Raw genomic sequence first — 26,777 nt, forward strand, 5'->3', positions numbered from 1 at the left:
CCATTGGGATCTATCCAAGTTGGTAGACAAGGCATCAATGTCTGCCTGCTGCTCCTGAATGATTTCTCTAAGATTGGTGCTTTGCGGGCCCATATCAGCATCATCACCCTCAATGAGAATGAAATCAGACTCCCGCTCACCTAATGGTCCTTCCTCCTGCAGTGGCCTCTTGCCTCGGTCCTGAACCTATTGTGTTGATGATGGAAGCGAGGCCCCTTCCACCCCGGGTGGAGATAACACTCGCTTGGCTGTTGCAAACAACCGTCTAGTGCCCTTCTTATAGGTGATGAACACTGGCATACTAGCGGTCTGTGTCTCATGGCCCTCATGCTAATAAGAAGGTCCACCTGTCTCATGCAAAGCCTCTGAAGGTCCTCGTTGAGCTTTGAAAAACTCACGAGAGATGGAGTCCTTCCAAGTGATGCCCTATAAGCCAAGCTGATGAATGACCACAATTTTGATAAGAGCAAAATGGTAAATATTGTTGAACTGTTGCTGAGAAGTCTTGTGCTACACTAGGGTAGTCATCTTCTCTATGTTTCGGCACATGAAGTAAGGGATGTTCATCATCCATACCTGGGTAAAATGCATCAGTAGCCTGATATGATAAGCATCTAAATGGGAGAACCGGCCCTCACAGCTGAAATACTTCATGATCAGTTTCATTAAAGGAGCATATTCATCTTTGAGGCATCGAAAAGGAAACACTCTCTTGAGCTATCTCAAAAATCCAGGCTTGATGTACGGTTCATAATGCTATCGGTCAATTTTCTGCCTCTTGTTCCATTGCTCTCCAATGTTGGGAATACCGGTTGCTAGTGAAATGGATTCTGGTGTTAATGTGAAAGTGACACCAGCTAGAGTGGCTTGATCACCATGTAAATATAGTACAAACAAACGAGCCAACTCATGATGAAATTGAATGCTAGCAACCTTCTCACAAAATTCATAACATGACTGATGTTGGAAACAAGAGATGGCAAGAGGGCAGGCCTGTAATACAGCAAGAGTGGTTGGTTCTTCTCTAATATGTTTGCCACCTCTTAGATGAGGCATGTCCCTCTATAGGTGAGTCACTGTGGGTTTCCTCTTCATAGTCATATGAAGGATCAGATGCCATGTCTGCTGGTAGATAAAATGTCTTGGAGAAGTAGGTGCTGATGTGTTAAACTATCTTGAACTGTCTTTGATGATGTGTTTGACCTCTGCCACCAAGGGAAAATAGTGAAATGAGGGACTGTGAAGGGGTAATTTAGGGAAATAGGGAATGATATACGAGGGGCTAAGGTTTGGGAATTTTCATTTGGGATTTTGGGAAAGGGATCTTGGGATAGGGGATTAGTGAATTTAGGGGTATGTGAATTTGGGGAATAGGGAAAGCAAGGAAAATATGAAATAAGGGAGTGATGAGGTGAGGGGATACTTGGTAGCAAAACAACCAATACAAAACCCTAGCAGCAATCTCCTTTGAAAATTTTGAAGAGATAGGGTTTTTTTTTCCTTTAAACATTCACCATGCAACAAACACCATCAAACAACCATCAAATTTGGACAAAGAGCAATGACAAAGGGTAAACCTACTTGAACAAGTGACAATCCATGCATTTTGGGCGATTGGAGCAAGTTTTGGCAGTTTTCGAGCTCTCTGGCTGTGTGCATCGTGCATCCAACCCAATGCGCAGCGCCCAGCGTATGCACCGTGCCCGTGTCTTTTTGCACTGAGAAATGCATCCCAATACGCCGCACCTCCTGCCCAGTGCGCTGCGCCCAACGACTTGGAGCGATTTTCACCCGAATGTCTCACTTGCTCTCCATAACAACTTTGCTTTGCTTTCTCTTTGATCTTGGAGTGAAAATGAGCTTTAAACATTTGGAGCCATGATTTATACATGGGGCTTTTAAATTTTAATTTTGCTAAACCCACTTTCATAATGTTTTGAAAATGACTTTATTTTCAAACTCTATTTTTTGGACTTTTTCACTTCTTTTTAGCTTTGTGATGAACAAAATGACCTGAGCTTTGCTTGTTTTGTAGGTGTTGGAACTACTGGGGCTAAGGAAAGAAACCAAGGTTTCAAATGGAGTGATATACAATGAAGAAAAAAAAATTCATGATTTTTGTACAATAAAAGCAAAAATAATCTGTTTTTTTCTCAAAACAGAGTTTTGAGGAAAAACACATGTCTGAGCACTTGATGATGAAACTTAATGATGCTGGAACCTCCTCATGGCCTGCTGGTTGTTATTGGAAACTTTAAAACATTTTTTGACAAAACGCTAATGAAACCCTAGACCTAGATGACAATGAAACCCTAAAGCAAAACCTTTGCAATCTTTAAGACAAAAAATGATTGTATATGCTTTTTAATGAACAAACATGAGCCAGCAAGTAAATGACATGAGGGAAACTGTAGGAAAAGCCACTACCGTCAGATGATCCATGCTCCTAATGGAATGCAGCTGACTAAGCGGGACACCTAAAATGAAGATACAGACACTAACATGATGGAGTAGTACCAAATACGACATAGGAAATCTACACCATATCGCCCGCAAGAAAATGGTCAGGTGGAGTCCATGAATAAGGTGATTGCATCCATCCTCACAAAAAGGTAAATATGCACAGAAAGGATTAGGCTAACAAATTACCAGAAGCATTGTGGGCATATTGAACCACTTGGAGAAACAATATAGGACACACACCATATGAGCTGGTGTACAAAAACAAGTCCTCTTGCCAATAGAATTCCAGATCAAGACTTTCAGGGTTGCAATCCAATTGGGGCTGGATCTATCTGAAGAACAACAATAGCGTCTTCTACAATTGAATGAGTTAGATGAATTCCGAAGGGATGTTGTTCAACAAAACATCTTGGTTCAACAACAGCGCAAGAAGTGGCATGACAAGTCCATCCAGAAGAAGCAGTTCCAACCAGGTGATTGGGTACTCCTTTATGATTCTAGAATCAAATATTTTAAAGGAGAATTACATACACGTCAGATGGGACCCTATGAGGTTGTCAAAGTGTTCGAAAATGGAGCGGTAGAAATCAAAACTATTGATGGACGGAATTCTATTTTCATGGTAAATTGGCATAGATTGAAGGTATATTTTTAGCCCCTTACTAAAGGAGATTTCATCCAACAAGTCCAACAACCATTTGAAAAGGAGTTGGTAGGCGGTAACAGAAACGTGTCAAAGATTTGATTCCTTCTTGTCCTTATTAAAAAAATAATAAAAGAAAAATGACAAAAATAAAAAGTATAAAAAGAAAAAAAAAATCCTGTAATTATGAAAATCAGTTGACTGACATGATTGTAGAAGGATCAACCTGAAAATCAGCATGCTGGCAGGAAGATCGAAATTTTAATAAAAAGGGAATGTTACTTGATCTTTTAGATATGCTTGATGCCACCAAGAAGAAGCAGGTTCATGAAACTGAGCACTTACCCAAGTTTGGGGTAACTAGCATGGAAATTTTTATTCAAGTAAACGCTTACTTCCTGCTGCAATTACTTTTTCCTGCACCAGTGCAAGCAAATTTCAAGGTAAAAACTTTGTCTATCTTCTATTTCCCATTTCTAAAATTCCCACTTGTTTATTTCTAAAATCCCCAATGAATTACCTTCCTCTTTCTTCTACAAAAACTACCCTTGCCTGATTTCGTAAAATCCCTCTTTTCCATTGAATTTGTTTCCACATCCCATTTCATTTATCCCCCTTGGTGATATTGTTTCTGGAATCCCTGCTTTAATGTTCATTACCATTCAAAATAATTTTACCCCCTTCCCACTTCTTTATTCCCTCATAAATTGATTACAGAATTTGATGCAGTCAATCCAGAAGGCATGCTCGTGAAACACCAAAGGATGTCGAATAAAACCTTTCTTGTATATTTTAGTCCAGCTACAAAATTGTGTTCTATAAGAATTTTTTGTTTTGGTAAAAGTCCCTGGTGCAAGACGCACAGTGCAAGCAAGTTTAGTGTAGGAACACAACTGACTGCGAAAGAAAGTGTAAAATAAAATTCACACAGTCCAGGAGTGTCTTATAAAGGATGTTTATGGATCTTTATTTTCCTACACATGAGTATTGATATATCATAGCATTGCATGTTTCAATTAATACTCCATTTCATCATTTACTCACTTAGGGAAAAAATTTAAAGTGCAATTTATAGGGTTCTGAAATCTAATTTTTTTAATAAGTGCAGAAGTATGTATTGATTAAATTACAAGGTGGACTGTGGGATAGTACTATTGTCCGATAGCCTGTATTCACCATACTTGAAATAATTTCGCATTGCTTGTTCATTATTACCTTACCCCGTAACTCGATCATTGTAACCATTACACCCCCACCGCATAAACCTCCACTACACCCAATCATTATGACTCACCTGCAGGGGTTGATACGAATATGCAACTAATACGAAGAGTTGTTTTCATCATGACCGGGTGAGTGGGACTGAAAAGATAGAGGGTGACAAACCTTTGACATAAAGCTCTCGGCAAGCGTTGGTGTCACTTGCTAGAATTATTTTGAGGTTGTGACCGGAAAGGGTGAAGTGCAATTCGACATGGAACTTGTAAGGAGTGAGCCGTTGTCTTTGCAGGGGATTGAGCAAACTGCAGAATACTAGAACAATCTTGCACTATTGCAAGAATCCAGGTTCCTACCATTTGAAGTTTGATGGGTTCGACATGGCTGTTGTACTGGAGTTTGTGAATACATTCAAAGGAGGCCGAGTCAGGGTCACCTCGTTGAAGTTCGAAGTCACAAAGGAGTCTATTGTGAAAGCTACAAGTTTGTCACTTACAGGGGAGCATTGGTTTAAAATGTAGCGGCTTGGGAGGAAACGATGGCATCGGTTGGTGGTTGACAAGAAGCTTAAGGTTGACTAGTGGAAGGGACTTCCATAGAGTGCCATGATTGGGAAGTGGCGAGACCTCCTGTTCATACTGCAAAAATTCGTGACTAGTGAGGGATGTTACACATTGGCGTTAATATATCACCTTTGGCTGTTGTTGCACTTTGAGTCGGGAAAATTGATTAATTTCCCTTACAACCTACTTAGAAGTCTTGAGAAAATTGCGGAGGGCATGCAGAGTGGAAATGCAAGCCAAGTTGCAAGCAAGCTATACCATCATGGGCTTATCACGATCCTGGTCAAGAAGAAGCAAGAAGAAAAAGGAATAACCTCGGGAGCATTCCTGAAAGAGTTTCAGGTAAGGAGTGCAGGGAAGTATGCTAGCACAAGTACATGTAAGAAAAGGAAAGCAGAGACATCATCTCCTGCCAAGCAGAAAGGTGAAAGCACATCGGTGCAAGCGGGGAGGAAGACTGTCGAAAAAACTCCACCCTTTGGCTAAGAAGAGAAAGACCAGAACCTCGGTGAGGAAGAAGATGGTCTCTCAAGGGATGAACCAGTCGAGCTCTCTGATTATAACTGATGAATCACCCCACGTTTCCCCTAAAGTTCATAACATTTCAGTACTTGTAGATGCAGCAACACATGCCGTGGAAGATGAAGAGAATGCGGAAGATGACATATTGTTGTCAACTTTTGTCAACAGATTAAGGAAGAGGAAGATGACATCGAGTATAGGTGAAGTCCAAGAAGAGGGTCATGAGGATGAAGAGGAACAACATATAGAGACACTCAATAATTTCAATGAACCGGACATTGAAGCCCTCAATGATTTTGAGGAACGGGGTACTAAAGCCCCTACTATTTTAGAAAGACAGGGTATTGAAACCCCTGCAAGGTCAAATGGACAGGGTACTGAATCCCCTGAGGAACTGGAAGAACAGGGCATTGAAACCCCTGCAAGGTCAAATGGACAGGGTACTGAATCCCCTGAGGAACTGGAAGAACAGGGCATTGAAAACCCCAAGGAATTGAGTGCAGAAGGTACTGAAACCCTTGGCACGAAGGTTGTGGAGGGCATCGAAACCCTCGATGACAAGGGAACCCTGAGTGTAGAAACCTTCGGTGACGCCATAGTGTAGACATTGGACGACCTTGACCTTGACAATGATGGGACCTGTTTCGAGTCCATTGCAGAGAAGACATTTACACTTGAAGACCTAAGCACGGAACCCTCCACTCTCTACCTCAACAGCCGAATAGTATATTTGGAGCAGCAAGTTCATGACCTGGAAGCTGTGAACCAGGTCATGAAGGAGAAAAATTTGTAGAAGCAAAGTGAGGTAGAGCTACTTGCAGAGGTAAAAAGGCAGAAGCAACAAGTAAAAGTATGGAAGTATCGGGCTTCCAAATGCTACAAATGCCTCTAGAAGGTGAATAATCAGCTGAGAAGAGCCCGAGGTAAAAATCCAAATATAGTGAAAGCAGGAATAAGCATTGAAGTTCAGGATTGAGAGTTGGCCACTCATTTTTTGAGGATTTTTTACAGAAGGTAAAATGTTGTGTGAGGACACACAACATCTTAGGGATGGGAGGATGTTGGTGTCCCAAATTGCTCTATTTTTACCCCATTTTTATAAACATTAACCTCTATGTTATCTCGACTTAAACTTCTCTTTCCTACACTAGTCCAAGATAACTACCTATTCCTGCATATGCTTCATATCTTACATTAAGATTTATTAAAGTGCTTTATCAATCATTTTTACATAGATTTCATGCCTATTAAGTACCTCTTGTAACTTATGTTAATTTCCTAGAAGTAACTGAGAAACTAAGTATTAATTATGAGTTAGCATGATCAGTGCAGGTAGATTCCTCCACTGCCAACGATGATTCTTCCGAGATTTCCATGAGCTAAATCTTTCCACACGGAAATTTTGATCCATGACTCTAAGTTTGGTTGATGATTAATTGGGGATGGATTTCAGTGGTGCACAGTCAAGGATATTTTCCAAGGATGGTCTACGGCCAACAATGTACACATTCTTTATAACTGATAGCCGATTTTGTAATGTTTGGTTGTTAGTCCGTTCGGCCAAAAGGCCTGAATAGGAAAACGACTGTAATTAGTGGAATACGGCTAAGGCCGAAAGAATGTATAAAATGTAGATTGTAGGTAGAACTAGCTAGCGATCCTTAGGCTGTAATTTCATTTTCTATGTAATTTGGTATCGCCCTCGGCTCTCGGGCTGGACTCGCACTACTATGTACATTTGCTAATCAAGTAATATAAGGAACTCGCCAAGTTATTTAGACACTGTGTTTAATCTATCTTTCATGCGTACTGGAGTGCTGAATCATCTCGTTTCTTAAACAGGAAATGATCTGGTTGGCTAGGGACCATCCAACCCAGCTCATTTACCCTTGTGCTTTCATCATTTGGAAAGACTGTTTGAATATTTACCTTTGCATTTGCGTGGTGTGAGCAGTTTTTATATTTACTTCTGAAGTTCTGATTTAAATCTATTTCGTAGTAAAGTGTGAGCGGATCCGTGGCTTGGAAGTTGATTGAGTTTCTTTCTTTCTTGTAAGTCCTTTCTTCCATTTCTTTACTCACAATTCTGGTCTCGATTTGCTTTTGCTTGGATCATGCAGGAAGCCTCTTCCTGTACGAGTGCATGTAGTTTCCTGCACTCCGGTCCAATTATTCCTTTCACAGCAAATAATGCATTTCTCTTACTGCTTACCATTTTAAGTTGTTTCTGCAAGAAAATATATTATTAATTTAAATAATCATCCATAACATTAAGAGTGCATTTCTGAAGGATTTGATAACGATTACATAAATTTATCATAGACACTTTCTACTTGCATTTTATGAATTATGAACAAAGAACAGAAACATTTTAAGTGGATTGCCAAAACTAGCTGATACATGCAGATCACTTAGACTACTGTTTTGATTACTTCGAGTTGTTTTCATTTCATGAAGTTTACTTCCATTGCAAGATTTAATTAATTAAAGAATTTATTTTCCATAGATAATCTATCTTAGAATTTCATTTGCAATTGCAATTCTTTTCAACACATATTTCAATCTTTTTGAAAGTAAATTGGAAACTTTGGTGAAGGAAACTCTGCCTCGTTGCAAGAGTTGGTCTCTTGTCACAGAAACAGCGTGCTATAAGCCCCGAGGCTTAGATCACCTCCACAAAGACATAAATATTCATTAAAGGAGGTAAAATATACTTTTACACAGAGGCACTATACCTGCACTAGTGCAAGCAGATTGCAATAGTACACGAACAGGTTGTTTGTGTAGAAGGAATATCAAGAGGAAAACATATCTCTACAAGGGCCCACTTGTTATATTGTTAAACATCTATCTAAAGATAAACATAGCATTTCATTCCAGCATTTAAGATTGGTTCCAGTTGTGTGAAAACTCCTTTACTTGATTTAATTGCAAATTGTTCTTTTACATTCCAGCACTAGAGTTGCTTTGGTGTCAATTACCTTTAAGATTGTTTTCTTTCTGATTTTTCTAACATTTCCTTTAAGAAGTAGGATTAGGAATAGGAAAATTTCATACCACTTATGGCATTTCCTATGCTTTGTCTCTAAGTTTATGAAACCCCGGGTTAACAATTAAGTGTTGAGGAGTTTGCTTAAGTGCAATTCCTGCACCCAACAGTTCCTCTGTTAAAATCTAACAGATTCTAGGTGACAGGGACAAGATGAGGAGAACCTAAAGCTTGCCAAGTAGATGAGGACAAAATGCTAATAGATGCACCCTCATCTATGACTATGTTAGGTATGGCCATATGGTAAGTCTGTAGTGTAAACTGGAAGTGCATAAGACAGAAGGCAATATCCTGCTAGTCGACTCCAATAAAAAGAAGTGACTAAACTACTTGGAGGGGGTGTTATAGTGTTATAGAAATATTTGGTCACATCAACCCCAAACTTATATGGCGATGTATTAGGGCTCATCAACCCCTAAAAGTTGTTTCATACCCTAAAGGAACATAGTCATCTGAATACATCATTCCCCAAAAGTTCCATCTGAGAAACCATCCAGAAATTGCCTAAATTGAACCATACTGACTGCTCCACTGGCAAAGTGTGATGCATACTAAGTTGTACACTGCCAGGGTGCAACGCATACTATTTAGGCCTTCTATAGGATGTGATGGGCGAGGATGGACAAATGTTTGGGACAGTTTTCTAAGTGGTTGCTCATGGAATCTTCTAGAAACTTCTCTTGTGCCACTTGCCTCTCTGAATTCGCCCAAGGATGAGTAAGGTATTTAAGAAAATCTCCAATCCATTCTCTTGTGGAACCAATTGTAACAAGTGGAATGACACTAATCAAACCCCGTGGATGACTCACACCCTTACACACATCTATAAATGGATCCCTCATCCGAGAGATCTAAAGGCTGGAATGTTGTGAATTGCAAGTAAGTGTTGATAGTTTGTAATTGAGGAGAGAGTATTGTATTCTTGTTGGAGTGATATTTCTATTTCATGTATTGAAGAAGGATTGAAGCTGGGAGGATGATGCTGGATCAGACAAATGGGTTGTAATTCTCCTTTCTATTAATAAAGCTCTTAAAGTTTTCTCCCATATGATTGTGCAATTGTGAATGTTATCATTTGTGAATGCTATCATTTGTTCATTATATATCTAATTCTGTAATGTTTATGTTGTAATAGATCACGATGCTTTGATGGTTCTTTGTTTTTGTACTTGTGCAGGTACTCTCCAAGCATGTTAAGTACGGAGAGGAGTTGCGGGATCTGCCAAAGGAGAGAGAGATCGATCAAGGGATTAAGCGGAAGTTCCAGGTTGTTTCCATTATCTTTCTCTTATCTATTACACATAGAAGAAATCATTGAATTGCTTTAAACTGTTGTTTCTAAGGTAGCTGCCAAACCTAGAGGGCTAGCATTCTTTAGGAATACTAGTTTTCCCAGAAACACATAGGAATGTGAGAGTTTCTCTCTTTTGCTATTGGAAAATGAGAACTGCTCTCATGCACCTCGAGAACGGGAGGATTTCCCTCCAGTTCATTCAAAACTAAAGAAACCAGAAGAACCTGAGCAGTACGGGGTTCACTCTCTACCTAAAAGGTATGGTTAACTGAAGATGGAGACAATTCTACCATTTGCTCAACCAATGGTTGATCGAGAATGGACTCACGAGACTCACTTTCAGAGAGATCGAGATTGACCAAAGATGACTTTTGATCAATCACTTGATTAACTAGCAAAGGATCGGGGGAAAGCTTTCGATACCCAGACAGAAGACAAGGGTGAGAAGTTGTAAGGTTTTCCAACTTTTTGTAAGCTTCATCCATAAGAGGACAAAGGTGAATGGGATGATTACCTTCACACAACTTAATGGGAAATTTAACTTTTCCCTTTTTCCCATGGACTTTACTAGTTGAAGGTTTGTCACTAGCATGATTGCCATAGGCTGATGACAAAGGTTGATGTGAACCTATGGACCACACTTCTAATACCTTGGGAATACCAGGACAATTTCGAAGAAGGTGGTTACCCTTACATAACATGCAAGGGAATTTTACTTTTTGGGGCTGGTTGGAAGATTTTTCTTCATTAGTTTCATCAGTAACAATAGTTGTTTGGTTTCTCCCTTGCTTATTTTTCTTCTTCTTCTTCATCCTCTTCTTCTTCTTCTTAGCTTCCTGGTTACTAGAATCCAAAATTTTACCAGGAGAAGAGGAAGAACGAGGTGAAGAAATAGGCGAAGAAGGTGAGGGTTCAACGTTAGGATCAACATGAGTTTGATGATGTTCAGGTGGAGGAGAACTCAGTGAAAAAGCAGTTTGGACACTGGGAACCATTGAGGTAGAAAACAACCAAACTGTCAGACCAATGGTCAATCCAGGAAGGGACAACATTGCCATATAGGAAGCACCATTATTTTCAAAAGAAGGAAAATGACTAGGATTCCCATGAGAGGGGTTTCCTTGACTGGTAAACTCGGGAAATGTTTCCATTGGTATCAACCTAAAATATACTAAGGAGTATTTCCACAGGAGGAATGTTATTCCACGATCAATTAAATGATTTTAGAACTTTAGAAAAAAATAAAATAAAAAAGGGTAATCTAGACAAAAGGGTTTACCAAGTATCCATGAACCGCAATATACACCTTAGACGAAACCAAGGACTTGACGTACGACAGCCAATCTCCTTGAATGATGTGTTTGATGTATCACATTTATAAGGCAGCTGACTCAATTACCTATGGCTAAAGGATAGCAACCTAGTGGGGTCTACCAATATACTCAATGATACAGGGAGCACAAATCCATGTTAGCACTATCTAATGTAGAACCATTCGATGAGAGAGTCCCAATATACTTACCATACTGAAGTGCCTCAAATATACCCGAAAGTACTGGAGAACCTTCTATATACTTCTATACTGGGACGAGATTTCACCCCCAGGATACACTGTAGGCAGTTGATGACAGTTGCTATGTTTAAAGATGCCGGAACACATCTCTAGCCTAGACCTCTAGATATTTTCATTAAGTTCCAAATGCTCCTTAGGTTAATTGAGGTAAATTTTAAGTTTATCTTCAATTAGGCTTCAGTTTTAAGGCTCAAAACGATGTCATCTGAACACCTATGATGAAACTATATGAGAAAAGGAAACCTTTTCATGTCAATGAAAGCTAGACTAATCAAGGGAATAATTTTCAATCAATAATGCATGAAACAAAATGCATCATGCGAAAATGCCTTTCACTAACTTTCATTTTCGTCTTCCAAATGCAATGCCAAAAGTACAAATGATTTTGACTTTTCACTATCCTAAATGCAATTTTTTCAAAAGCAAAACGATTTTGACTTTACTAAGATGCATTTATATGAATTATGCTTTTCTTTTTGTTTTGAATGATTTGATGCACCTAATACAATATTTAGCTTTCAAACACTTTAAAATGTGATCTATTTTCAATTATGAATCTCAAAAAGGAAATTTTCAATGCAACTAATCTAATGCATTTTGACGAAAAGTAAATTTCGAAATACAAGCTAAAACAAATGCCAAATGATTTTTTCAATGATTTCCATAGAAAAAAACACTCAATCAATCAACAAAACAAACATCTCAATGACACCAACAAACAACAAGTGATGGCCAATTGACTAGAAACCCTAGAACTCAATCAAATTTCACTTCAAAGTGAATGAGACAATTTTTTCCAATTAATCAAGATAATCAATCAAAAACTGACAAATCAAAGCATACAAGATAGGAAAAGACCTTAGGGGCCAAGACACATTGGATTCTAAGGAAGAAACCTTAAAAATTCTTAAATTCAAGGATCATCGCTACTTTATATACCCAAAACCGTTATGATTGGGTTATCATCGCTACTTTGCATAGCCAAACTCCCGATGGTCGGGCTCATTAGCACTACTTTGTGTAGAAAAAGTAGTGATGATTTCAATGTGCCTAAACAGTGAAGATTTATTTTTTCATCACGACTATATCGGTAAAAACTTGCGATGGCATCGTGACTGTCACTACAAAACCCACAATGGGCATGGAATATGGGAAAAAAACAAAAAATATTCCAAGAAACAATCCAAACTTAGAACTCTAAGGTAGTAATCAATGATGGTATAAACCAAAACTAATGCAGACAAGTCGAGAAATCGATGGTTAGTCTAACTAGTCAAAGGTTCTGATTGAAGGAATGGATGGAGAGGGTTATAGCCTCCCTAGTGGAGTCGCCATTTTGCTATCTACGCAATCCTCTCTGTGGACATAGACGATCCCTCTATCCCAATGAGTGGGACTAGCAACCTACGTGACAATCTACTAGACACTTTCCTAAGTTACAATTGAAATAAGATACGAAGAAGATGGCCTACCTCGTTCTGATGTTATCACGTTCTCCTTTGTTAAAGACCTTGAGTCACTTGGATCACAAGCTTGATCCTGCTGCTCACAACGTTTAAACACCTACACAAGAGATCAAGACACAACAAGGCATGCAAATACAAATATCATATTCAAAAGTAACCCACTTAACAGATCAAGGAGCGTTAAGATAAATGATACATAAACATACACATTTATGGAAAATGAAACAATAGTTGTATATTAACAGAATAAAGGAGGAAGCATACAACCAAGCCTTGATGTCAATAGGCTATCCTTGAATGAATTCCCAAGTCCAAGCTAGGCTCTCCAAGCACTCCTTCTCCAAGCCAAATGAGTAGCATATAGGCACAATCTTAGCATAAGCGTGCAAAGAGCCAAAGACCAACCATTTGGGAATGGGAGAGGATGAATATATAAGTAGGGAAAGGAGTTAGGATCTCTCCAAAGATAGGAGAAGACCCTAATCTCAAGGAGGTAGCTCATAGGGATAATACCAAAATGCCAAGTTGAGAGAACTCGACCTCATCTACGCCGAACAACCTCCAGCTCGTCGCTCTGGAAGCTTCTAGATCGCGAAGCTTCTCATCATGTTTAGGAAAATTTCTTTTTAGGGATCATCGCAGGTATACAAGAAAACATAGCGATGGCATCGTGGGGCTAGTATAATGTAACTAATGACCATAGTATTTTTCAGTATCATAAGATCGATGATTCTAAAATTAGGGTTTTAGAGCCATTTCCTTCAGGGGAAGCTCAAGGCATTTTCCAATCAGTGTTTTAGGGAGGATTGGAGCTGCACCTTTGAATGAATACACTACATGATGGTCATTTTTCAAGCACTTTGGGGTATGTCACAGGGAAGTGCGAGAGGTGTGACAAAATACTATGTAACACTGGTTGTTATGCAAATGGGCCTAGGTTCATGGGATTGAATGCCTGGGTGGGTTGGCAGACTTCAAGTGGTTGCAAGGTCTGCGAGTGGTAGAGAAACGATGCATAATTTTAAGTCAATTACAGTTTATTTCTCACATTGCAGGTGTGTAGAGAGATAAGCTCTCTTGGGCACGAAGGGCTTCTCGGCTCGCACCCTCACATGTACAGGGATTTGTCAACTCCTATTTCATTACCAAGAACTGGGATTATGTTGCGATGGAAGGAGAAGTGAAGGCTAGGGGTCAAGGCAGGAGGCCTCAGGTGGCTGAGAAAGAGGATGATTCTAGCTCCTCAAGTGGGAGGTGTGGTAGAAAATCAGTCCCCAGCCTCATTAATGAAGTGGCCAAATCATACCAGGAGGGGACCAGTGAAGAGATTAGAAGTTTAATTGAGGAATGGGAAGCCAACCTGAATCGTCAGGGGAGCGTGACAAAGATAGAGATGGAGGATTGGTGCACGATAGTAACAGACCTTGGGCATATTGAAGTGCGGGTTTCACAGTTCAAGAAGGCCCTATACCTATATTGGATTATGTAAAGTCTCCTAGGCAAGGCCCTGAAGAAAATTTCAATGAGCATGGCGACAACAGTGCAGGACTTTCCCAACTACAAACAATATTTTCAGAAGCTACAATTCCGAATGAAAAAACATGATGGACACCTCGACCGCATTGAGAAACACTTCCCTCATATGATCTCACAGATAGTGTTTCCTTGTTCCAATGCCAAGGATCTGGCTCCAGTCGAATCTGCTTCTATTGAGCAGGATGATTAAAATGTTAGCTGGTTTTCAATTTTGATTATTACGTATGTGGAGAGATTTTACTTTGCAGTTTGAAGTCATATATGTTTATAGGAAACTAGAGTATGGGCAAGGACATGATATACAAACTTATATGGCTTGGGTAGAAAGAATTACTACTTTTTGTTACTCGATGGCTTATCATGCGGTTAGGTGGCCAATAGACTTGGTTTCCCCCGGGCAAGTTGAGGCCACCTAAATTGATTTATATGGTTGTAACTTTCTTATTTATTAATGAAGATGGAAGGATCTACCAAGCTTACAAAAAACTAAAAATAACATTATTTTAAAAAATAATAAATTAAAAATAAAATTGAGAAAATAGCCGAACAACTTATATAATTCCTAATGAATTATTCAAATACATGCATGTGAAAATTTAAGAGTTTTAAATAAGATACCTATATATAACTACCCTCAACCACAATATATAACTACCCTAAATTTAAGAGTTTTAAATAACATACCTATATATATAGCTTACTTGATCCAATAACACCTTAAATCTCTCAAACTCCCAAACATACTCAGTAGGTTTCTGTTTGATCTCTTTCAACTCGGTGATGCACTAAAACTTAGACTTCGGTTTCTTAAACTCTCTTATCAATTTTGTTTTAATATCTACAAACGTTCTGTTCTGATTATTTGAATACTTCATATACCATGTCAATACTCTATCTCATAATGTCATAACGAGTTGCGCTTTCTTTATATTCTCACCACTGATCTGGTTCGTTGTCGATACTACTTCACATAAAAACCAAAACTGTTTCGGATCCTCCAGTTCCTTTTGAAAACAAATAGCTTAATATCAACAACCATACTTATTCTTGGAGGGGGAGGGGGAGAAGGGGAGGGGTAGGGGGAGAGCGAAAAACACCCTGGTTATTACTAGATTCTGGCTTCTACGAACTTTCAGGCTGGAAGGGTGAATACTACAATGCTACTTGGGGGTTATCAGGGTGTCTTTCTTCACTTTTGGATTCCCTCAAAAGAGGGCTATAATCGGCCTCTATGAACGTCTTTGGATCTTGTCCATGAGATCTCTTTCTAGTATCTACTCTATATCTCTTTTCACTTTGCATTATTCCAATCTCTTGCTCAAATTTATTCCTTCTTCTTTCAAACATAAGTAAGCTAGAAATCTAATTACATCTATAAAACTACCTTTTCACACAGAAGCATCTTGATCTGAAGATTCATAGATTTCAAATACTTACCTTGTGGTCCTTTGAAAAATCATTGTTCTGCTTCGCTGTAGGATTGGTTTGGGCTTACCCAGGTTCAATCTATACTACACACAAACAAAACCCTCAATCATTGGCCCTTTCGGCAACAACCGACAAGCAGATCACAATCTCACCCGAAGTGACTATGGGAGGATGCAGTACCAGGTTTCTATAGCCTTGAAGGATTTGGAGATGTGGTATTTATCTTTTCTTATTCTTATCATTCATAAATCACTTCGACACATTAGATTAAACACTTAAACATGTCTTATAAAACCATAAATCGTCACTATGCTAAAATTGAATTGAAGTTGTAATAACTTCCACTCTACAATAGACAATAAATAAATATACACATGAGGATACCAAATTACCTTGGTTCACCCCAATGTTGGGCTACGTCCACAAGAACCGTTTCTAATATAATGAATCTTTGTACAACAAACAGTTCTTGGCCTATGCACTAAGCTACAAGTTGTGTGCGCACTTAGCTACAAACTCAGGCGTCTACGCACTCAACTATAGAGCCTCTCCTTCGCTACAAAAAAACAGATCACAATAATACAACCACAACACCGATCTAGATCAATTCGAACATTCTCTTCTTATTATTTTACCCTATGTATGCTAGTACATCGGAGGGTTACATCATTACAATACCATGATCCAAATACCATGGACTCCATAAAACAAGCAACTATGGCCCAAAAGCCCATTATCCTTTACAACATCACGTGATTTTACAACAAGGAGGGGGTTCAACCCACTCCGATGCACTTATACTGCACGATATATTCCAAGTGCTCCATTGTGTGGTACACTTTGCGTTTTGCTTCTCTACTGCGTGATCTGCTGCACGCTGCGCTCCACTCCACAAAATGCGGAGTCTTTTTCCAAAATATAGGCCAAGTTGGGTTGAGCCCAACATAAAAATTATATCAAAATATATATGCTATTATTTTGAGACATAAGTGTGTATATAAATTCTTTCTCTTTAGCTAACCCATCTACAGATCTCAAAAAACTAAACCCTGAAACTGAATCACTACACTACTGAAATCAATCACTGAAACACATATTGACCTTGTCACAAAACTATGAACCAAATACAAATAATCTCATAGCACCATCATTCATAACATAATCAATTCAAAATCAATCAACATTTTCAAACATAGATCATCTTGGAATAATTCATCGACAGACACCAACAAACACAACAAGACTAATCAGACATCGTATACAACAAAACCCTAGCATATGTATGTGGCCCTTATAAGTCACTTCTGCATATGTACACACCTTTCGAGAAACATACCTGCGTACAAATCTATCCATACTGCAGAATTGATATGCAACTACCCAAAAGTCGATCCGCATATGTACACGATTTTTCTAAAGAAAATTTGTGTATATATCTGTAACTACTAAATAATACCTTTGTTGCACAACAAATCATCAATCAAACCCAAATCTTGGCACATATTGTAAAAGACACATATCATAACATCATCATCACAAATCCATCAACCCATACGAAGATTATTCAATGTGTATTCATTTAAAATCTATAGGATCTGATCCATCATCACATTCCCAGGTACACACTTATTTCAAATCAACCAATTCATTAATAAACAAAATCATGCACACTTAGAACTTTGATCTCCATCTCCTTACATAGCTTAGGCCTTAGAAAATACCTAAGGCCAATTTTGTAGTTATATCGATGGTATTCTTTGACGAAATAAAATATACATTGTCGCACTCATTATTATGGGCCAATACCATGGTAAAGACCCTTGGTATTTAGAATACCATGGTGTGGAAACTATACGTGAATTCTCTTCACCATACCCGAGTATGTACGCGGCCTCTATTCACAGGACCTGCGTATACTTCTTAAAACATTATGTTTATAATTCGTTTGTCTCTAAACTGATATTACTTTGTCCAATGTAATAGCCCTGGTGAAAATTCCATGTAATAAAATTTAATAAAGGAAAAATAATAACCATGGTTGATGGGACACTTATTCCAAGCTGAATGTTGGGAAAGACAACCTAGTATGGGTGTTCATTTCGGTTAATATGACTAATGGGTGTTCATTTCGGTTAATATGACTAAGGAAATTGGAAAATGCAATGGCTAAGGCTTTGGAAAGGAAAAATGGCATTTTTGGCACATTTATTTATGAAAATAATAAAAATTAGGAGAAAATGGAGGTGAAAGGTCATAGGTTGCATGTGAGGATGAAAATGAAGGAAAATAATGGAAAATTAAGAAAATGGAGGCCTCATTCATAAAAAGGCTTAAGAGGATCAGTACGCAGACTTTTGTCAGTTCAATTTTGGAGATCTCTCATTATTCTCTCTCTCTCTCTCATACTCTTAGATACTTAGAGCTTTCTTGGAACACTCTTGGAGAGTGTGGAATACTTGGGGTTTTGGAGCAAGAAGGAAAAGGAAGAGAAGGAAAGTGTAAGAGGACATCAGGATCAGCATCTATAGTGGATTTGGCTTGCAGGTACTGAGTTGCATGTATATTTTCTTCACCAGTTTTGGCATGCATGGCATATGCATGTGGATTATTGGTCATGATCTATCACTGGCATGGAGGTTTTCCTGGATTGACAGTGGATTGCCTAGCCTTTCTATTTCTTGGATAGCCATGGAGTTTGTGGGTTCATTTCCTTGTTTTATTTTGGTTGGTTCTCATGTTTCCTTTAGCTTGGGTTGAGTTATTAGTTCCTGGAAGCCCTGGTTGGACAAATGCTCTGGAAGCCCTATAACAGCTTGGGTTGAGTTACAAGTCCTAGAAGCCTTGGTTGGATAAATTCTTTGGAAGCCCTGGATGGGTTGAGTTACTAGTTCTGGAAACCCTGGTTGGAAAAAATCTTTGGAAGCCCGGCGGAAGCTGTAGGTTGCGTTACTAGTCCTGGAAGCCTTGGTTGGAACAAATGATCTGGAGCCTTGGAAAGCTTGGGTAGAGGCCAATCTGATGATGGTTTTTTGATGTTTGACCATGAGGTGGAATCACTATTTGAGGGGTTTAGGTAGATGGCCTCTGGAAGCCCTGAATAGTTTTGGATTGATGTGCTCTATGAGATCCCACATTCATGCTTAGAGTATGGCACTAGGGTGAATGGATGAAGAGATATTTGGCTCAGCCATTCTATGGTCGGGTGGAACATGGAAGTCCCATCCCGGGTTTGGATTTTGCATCATTAGTATGAGGTTATTTCTCCTGGTATTTCTATGAGTATGATACTAATTTATATGTGGATTATGGATGTGATTTCCTTGGTATTTTTGTTGCTATTATGCTGGTTATGTATATGTTTTATGATAGTAGCTATGTGTGGCTCTCATCATGTTTTTACTTGTAAATGAATGAGCAATGTATCTATGACCTAAAGGATGAAATGGCAGCTAAGGTGTTGAAGCATCAATGCTTCTTAGCATTTCCCAGCTAAGTATGATACCCCTATGCTTAGATCTATTATTTACACTTGTAGATTACATATTCGTGATATGTTTGACAAAATGCCTGTCATGGCTAGTAGGGGTACAATCAAGGGATTGTTTAAATATTTGAATTTTACTCATTGTTTCCTTGTTATCTTTAGGTTATGAAGGTGTCATTCAATTTTGGGCAGTGACCTGGGCTTTGGGCTTGAAAAATTGTCTCAAATCCCGGGGACGTTGGTACAACACTGAGAAAAGTAGTATTTGGATGTTGAATGACTTGTCATGAGAGCATCCAAAGCCTTTTAGATGCTGGGAGGACTATAACATGGGAGCATCCGAGGGTTAAGTGGTCTAAAATCTCAGTGGGACCCAGGGACTAATTAGTAGAAAGGTTGGGATAGTGCCTAGGGGTCCTAATGATGATTTTGAATGTCTGTATGGTGTGCTTCCATTGGTTCCACTTCCTTAACGTGACTTAGGAGGTCAAATCATATCATAGTGGCCTCTCATCGCATGTTTACCTCAGTTGGACGGTTACTTGGGTAGATGTTGGAGGAGGATGTTACAGAGTAGTATCAGAGCATGGTTCACCCCTCAGACTGGATGGGATATGTGTTGGCAATGCATGCATGTCATTTTGGTGTGTGTTCCTTGTGTTGTGAGACCATGTACTTCTTGCATTTGCATGGTGTTGATCATGGTTGTAGTGATGTCGCCATGTGGAACTAGATGTTGTTGTTGTGGAGTCCATTGTCATGAGTTTATGACCAGTTACGTGTTGTTATATGTCACTTACATGTATCATTATTGCGTGCTTGGTTACATGTTTCTACCTGTTGTTGCAAGTATTATTCGTTTATGCTTGATTATATGTGTTTATGCGTGTGTGTGGTCCATGTTTATGCTTGTGTGTTTTCTGCATATGTGCTAGTGTATCATTTACATTTATGGTTGTGAATTGTCCAAATAAATTGGTACAATTGGCGTCTTCATGCATGAGGTCGTGGTATGTGTTATTGATAAGATCATACATCGGTGACTAGAATCCAACTAGAATGATGGTTACATGGTTATATGATTGTGTTATGTTTCTATATGCTGTCATGATTATGTTATACATGTATCATGCTAATTTGTTGATCTTGTAGATGAGGTATCCTCCCCAAACTATGCTAAGGTACATTGGTTTATTGTGATTTGGTTTAGCTGACATGATATACCTTGCAGGAAGAATATCAAATATGACTAGTAAGATGGTAGACTATCATTCCTGAGACTATCCCTATCGATCAAACGAGAAGCATAGTGTTGGGAATTATTCTCATCTAACAAAAGAATTGAGAGTATTAAAGGCAAAAATAAGGAGTGGTAAGGTAGACAATGACAGAATCATACAGGCATAGGAGAAACAAGCAGAGGTACACACATTGATACTTCATATTTTGTCATATTTGCAATGACAGGGACCACGTTGGATCAACCATGAGTAGGAGGAAAAAACTAATGGGGCATATGGTAGTAGGTCCCATGGTGGTCTCAGGTCAGATAGAGATGACACAATGAGAAATGGTAGATTGTTGGACACTCTAGATAGGAGAGGTGATGGACACAGGTACTATTCTAGTTCTGGTTCAAATAGGCACTATGATCATCATCATTATCACCCTTACAGGAGGATTGATAGGGGATACTTGACATATGAGTTTAAGAAAGCAAAGCTACCTACTTTTGATGGAGAGATGAAGATATCACAGGATGCAGAGGCATGGTTGCTTGGCATGAGGAATTTCTTCAGGTTACATGATTATTTAGAGAATATGAAAGCCAGAGTAGCTATATTCAGTCTCAAAGGTAAAGCAGATATTTGGTGGGAAGATGTGAAGAATGTCAGATGTATTCATGAGGAGGACTTGACTTGGAGTGATTTTGAGCAGCTATTCATGAAGAAATACCTATTAGAGAGATAATTTGATGACGGGGAAAAATAATTCTATGAGCTAAAGATGGGATCAATGATAGATGAGGAGTACACCACAGGGTTCTTGGAGCTACTGAGGTATGTGCCTTACCTCATGGATGAGAAGGAAAAGATTTTGAGGTTCATTAGTGGATTACTGGTTGCATTCAAAGACAAGATTGAGTTCGATGATCCTAGATCATTAGAGGAGACCATATGAAAGCTAAGGCATTGTTATGAGAAATCGAAGCGCAGATCTGAGACTGAGCCGGACTGGAAAGATAATGCAAAGAACAAAGGAAAATGGGACAAGAAGTGAGAAATACCTAAGGGTATAGGAAATAAAGGGAATGTAGTGCCATATAATAAGTTCAAAGCATCAAACATAGGGCGGGGATTTCGATCTGAGGAGAAGAATAGGGATGTAGGCTAGAAGCCTATAAAGTGTTGGACTTGTGGCAAAGATCATCACAGGAGAGATTATCTGCAGAATCAAAGTGGTAGGCCTCAGATATATAGTGAAAAGGATGCACAGACTGTTAGGGATGTTGATTAGAGTGTTCCTCGTATCTATGCAGCATTGGATAACAAATCGACAAACCATCATGCATCTATCATTGAGATGGATGGTAAGCTTTGTGATCAAGTTACTTCTGTTTTCATTGACCCCGTACCTAATTATAGCTATGTTAGTCCTGACTTGGTGGATAAGTGTGGTTTGAGTAAGGAATTGCATGCAAAATCTTGGTTAGTGTAGCTGGCTATAAGTACAAACAAGCGAGCTCACGAGTGGGTAAGAGCTTGAACATTTTATTTTAATGGTATGCCTAGCGCAACACATTTGGAAGTATTACCGTTGGGAACATACAGTATGTTGTTGGACATGGATTGGTTGTACCTTCATAGAACCAAGGTGGATTGTTATGACAAATCTATTGAGTGCTTGGATTGCGATGGAGAACCAAGAGCCTTACAGGGAAGGAAGAAAGCCACATCAGTTAGGATGGTGACAATTATGCAGGCAAAGCGTAGTCATAGGAAAGAGTGTGTGTTATTCAAAGTTCATATTTCTAGTGTAAAAGGTAAGGAGGTTAAGGATGCAGATGTTTTGAGAAGGTACCTAGTTCTACAACAGTTCTTCACAAGCATATTTCAGAGTTACCACCTCACATGGAAGTGGACTCTTCTCTTGAGTTAGTGCTACGGCCAGCTCCAACATCAAAAGCACCTTACAGGATGAGTACACTTGAGTTGGTAGAGTTGAAGTTGCAGTTGAAGGAAATGTTGGATAAGGGATACATAAGGCCAAGTGTATCACCATGGGGCACATGAATATTGTTTGTGAATATGAAAGATGGTACTCTTAGATTGTGCACTGACTACATGAAGTTGAACAAACTGACCATCAATAACAGGTATCTGTTACTGAGGATTGATGACTTGTTCGATTAGTTGAAGGGAGAAACAATGTTCTCAAAGATTGATTTGAGATCTAGATATCACAAGGTATGCATAAAAGAGGAGGACATTTACAAGACAACATTCCAGACCAAGTATGGGCATTATGAGTTTGTCGTAGTTACATTCGGGTTGACTAATTCTCCAACTAATTTTATGTGCTTGATGAATAGTGTGTTGCTTCTGTATTTGGATAAGTTTTTTATTGTGTTCATTGATGACATATTGGTATATTCTAAAAATGAGGAAGAGCATGCCTAGCATTTGGCAGTAGTGTTGAGATTCTTGAGAGAGCATCAGTTGTATGCTCAACTTGGAAAGTGTGGTTTCTTTTAGAGTGAGGTACATTACTTGGGACATGTTGTCTCTAAGGAGGGTGTTGCAGTAGATCCAGAAAATATCAGGACCATCATGGAGTGGGTAGCTCCAAGGAATGTAGACAAGGTGAGGTCCTTCATGGGATTGGCAGGTTATTATAGGAGGTTCATCAGGAACGTATCACAGATTTCTTCTCCTATCACATAATTGTAGAGAAAAGGTAAGAATTTTGAATGGACAAAGGAGTGTGAGGTTAGTTTTGAGCAGCTTAAGTAGTTGTTGACACATGCACAAGTGGTAAATATTGCAGATCTAGACAAAGAGTTTGTAGTATGCACATATGCTTTAAATAAGGGACTGGGTGGAGTCCTTATGCAGGATGGACAGGGGGTATGATATAAGTCACAAAAATTGAATGAGCATGAGAAGAACTACCCCACACATGACCTTGAGTTGGCAGCAATCATATACGCATTGAAGATGTGGAGGAAGTATCTTCTAGGTAGGAGGTTTGTGTTGATGAGTGATCGCTGTGGTTTTCGGTATCTATTTGATCAACCGAATTTGAATGGTAGGCAGGTTCAATGGTTGGCCACAATCAATGAGTTCGATTTTGAGATCAGATACATCAAATGTAAAGAGAACAAGGTGGAAGATTCCCACAGCAGGCGGATACAAGTAAATCACTTAGCAACTATGAGCTCCTATGGGACAAACTTACATGATAGAATTTTTTTGGAAGGTCAGTAGGATGTCTGGTATATGGAGATTGTGCACATGTTGCAGCAGACTTTGGATTGCAGTACAGGTACAAGTGGTGGTACATGTACACGTACAGGTGGTGGTATAGGTACATGTACATGTGGTGGTATAGGTGCACAAGATGTGGCCTATTTCCTTACAACAGATGGATTGGTTAGATTCAAAGACAAGATATATGTGCCAAATAACATTGAGCTCAAGAAGGTGATCTTGAGAGAGTTTCATGTGAAACCATATTCGAGTCACCCAGGTTATCAGAAGATAGTGACTCTTGTATAGAAGCTTTATTATTGGCCGAATCTAAAGAAGGATGTAGCGAAGCTTGTGACTAGGTGTTTCGAGTGCCAACGTATGAAGGCAGAGTGTAAGCATCCAGATGGACTGCTATAGCCGATTGTGATTCCAAAATGGGAACGGGAGTTCATTTCCATGGACTTTATCACAAGTTTTCCAAGGAAAATGAGACAACAAGATTCCATCATGGTTGTTATGGACAAGTTGGCAAATGTTGCACACTTCATTCTAGTCAAGTCTACCTCTCAGCTAGCGATGTGGCACAAGTATTCATTAGAGATGTGGTTAGATTGCATGGTGTTCCGAAGAATATTGTGTTAGACAGGGATACACAGTTCAATTCCAAGTTTCAGAAGGAGTTATTTTTAAGTTTGGGCACAAAGTTGGCCTTCAATATATCTTATCATCTGTAGATAGATGGACAGACAGAGAGGGTCAATAAGATATTGGAGGACATATTGAGGATGTATGTGATGCATCAACAACAAAAGTGGGAAGAGTATCTTCCACTGGTAGAGTTCTCTTACAACAACGGGTATCAGGAATATTTGAGCACGAGTCTGTTTGAGGCAGTGTATGGGAAGAGTTGCAATACTCCCATCAGTTGGAGTGATCTAGTTAAAAGGTGTTGATTGGACTAGACATGTTTGCTGAAATGGAACAAGAAATGTAGGTTATAAAGAAGAATTTGAAAGCAGCACAAGATAGGCTAAAGAGCTATTCAGATCAAAAAAGGTTGTTCAAGGAGTTTGAGGTTGGGGAACAGGTGTACTTGTGCATCAAACCAAAGAAAAGCTCCTTGCAGATTGGATCATCTTCCAATCTAACACCTCAGTTTTGTGGACCCTTTAGTATTCTTGAGAGGATTGGTCCAGTAGCCTATTGAATTGCATTGCCTCCAATAGTGAAAGTCCATGATGTTTTATATGTTTCGTTGCTCAAGAAGTATGTTAAAGATGCCGACCATTTGATTGATTGATTTGTATTGCAAGTGGAACCAGATGGAGAATTCCAGCTAGAGCCTCACTGTATATTGAAAAAAATGGCGCTCATGCTCAGGAACTAAAAAATCGATCAAGTTAAGGTGCAATGAATCACTTTGGGGCTGATGAAGCTACATGGGAGATGGCAGATCATATGCGGGCTATGTATCCTTCATTGCTTACCGGTTGAGGCAAAACATTTTTGGTATGGTGTTTTGGTATATGTCTTGGTACATGTTTTGGTACATGTTTTGGTGATGTTTGGTATATGTACATATGTATATGGATGTAAATACCACCATGAGCTATGTTATAAAGCTCCAATACGTGGTATGGGTATCATGTCATTATGATGTTATGCTTGTTATGTTTTCATGTTCGTTTTCTTCTCAGCGGGTTGATCATTTTAAATATTGCAACGAGCTAAGTTATAAAGCTCCATCGGCAGTATGGTTTGCTTACAACTGTCTTGTGGTGATAGGTGTTGTTGAACACCGAGGACGGTGTTCCTCCAAGCGGGAGGGTTTTGTAATAGCCCTAGTGAAATTTCCATGTAATAGAAGTTAATAAAGGAAAAATAATAACCACAGTTGATGGGACACTTATTCCAAGCTGAATTATGGGCGAACATCTTAGTATGGGTGTTCATTTTAGTAAATATGGCTAAGGAAATTGGAAAAGGCAATGGCTAAGGCTTTAGAAAGGAAAAATAGCATTTTTGGCACATTTCTTTATGAAAATAATGAAAATTAGGAAATAGGGAGGTGAAAGATCACAAGTTGCATGCGAGGAGGAAAATCAAGGAAAATAATGGAAAATGAAGAAAATAGAGGCCTCATTTATAAAAAGGCTTATGAGGACTAGTACATAGACTTTTTCAGTTCAGTTTTGGAGCTCTCTCATTCTTATTCCTCTCATACTCTTGGACACTTAGAGTTTTCGTGGAGCACTCTTGGAAAGTGTGGCATACTTGGAGTTTTGGATCGAGAAGGCATAGGAAGAGAAGGAAAACAAAAAAGGACATCGGAATCAACAAATACAATGGATTTGGCTTGTAGGTACCAAGTTGCATTTATGTTTTCCTCACTAGTTTTGGCATGCATGGCATATGCATGTGCATAATTGGTCATGATCTGTCACTGACATGAAGGATTGTCTGGATTGACAATGGATTGCCTAGCCATGCCATTTCCTGTATAGCCATGGGGATTGTGGGTTCATTTCCTTGTTTTTTTTTTATTGGTTCTCATGTTTCCTTTAGCTTGGGTTGAGTTATTAGTTCCTCGAAACCCTGGTTGGAAAAATGCTCTGGAAGCCCTGTAACATCTTGGGTTGAGTTACTAGTTTTGGAAGACTTGGTTGGACAAACTCTATGGAAGCATGGCAGTAGTTGTGGGTTGAGTTACTAGTCCTGGAAGCCTTGGTTGGAACAAACACTCTAGAGCCCTGGAAGGCTTGGATGAAGACCCATCTGATGATGGTTTTGTGATGTCCGACTGTGAGGTGGAATCACTATTTGATGGGTTGCGGTGATGGCCTCTGGAAGCCCTATATGGTTTTGGATTGATGTGTTGTATGAGATCCCACATTCATGCTTGGTATATGGCACGATGGTGAATGAGTGAAGAGATATTTGGCTCATCCAATCTATGGTCAGGTGGAAAGTGGAAGTCCCATCCCGGGTTTGGATTTTTCATCATCAATATGAGGTTACTTCCCCTGGTATTTCTATGAGTATTACACTGGTTTATATGTGGATTAT

This window comes from Pinus tabuliformis, chromosome 4_1, assembly GCF_031772625.1.
Source record: "Pinus tabuliformis cultivar Carrire ecotype Pingquan chromosome 4_1, CPIR1, whole genome shotgun sequence".
Classification (NCBI taxonomy): Eukaryota; Viridiplantae; Streptophyta; class Pinopsida; order Pinales; family Pinaceae; genus Pinus; species Pinus tabuliformis.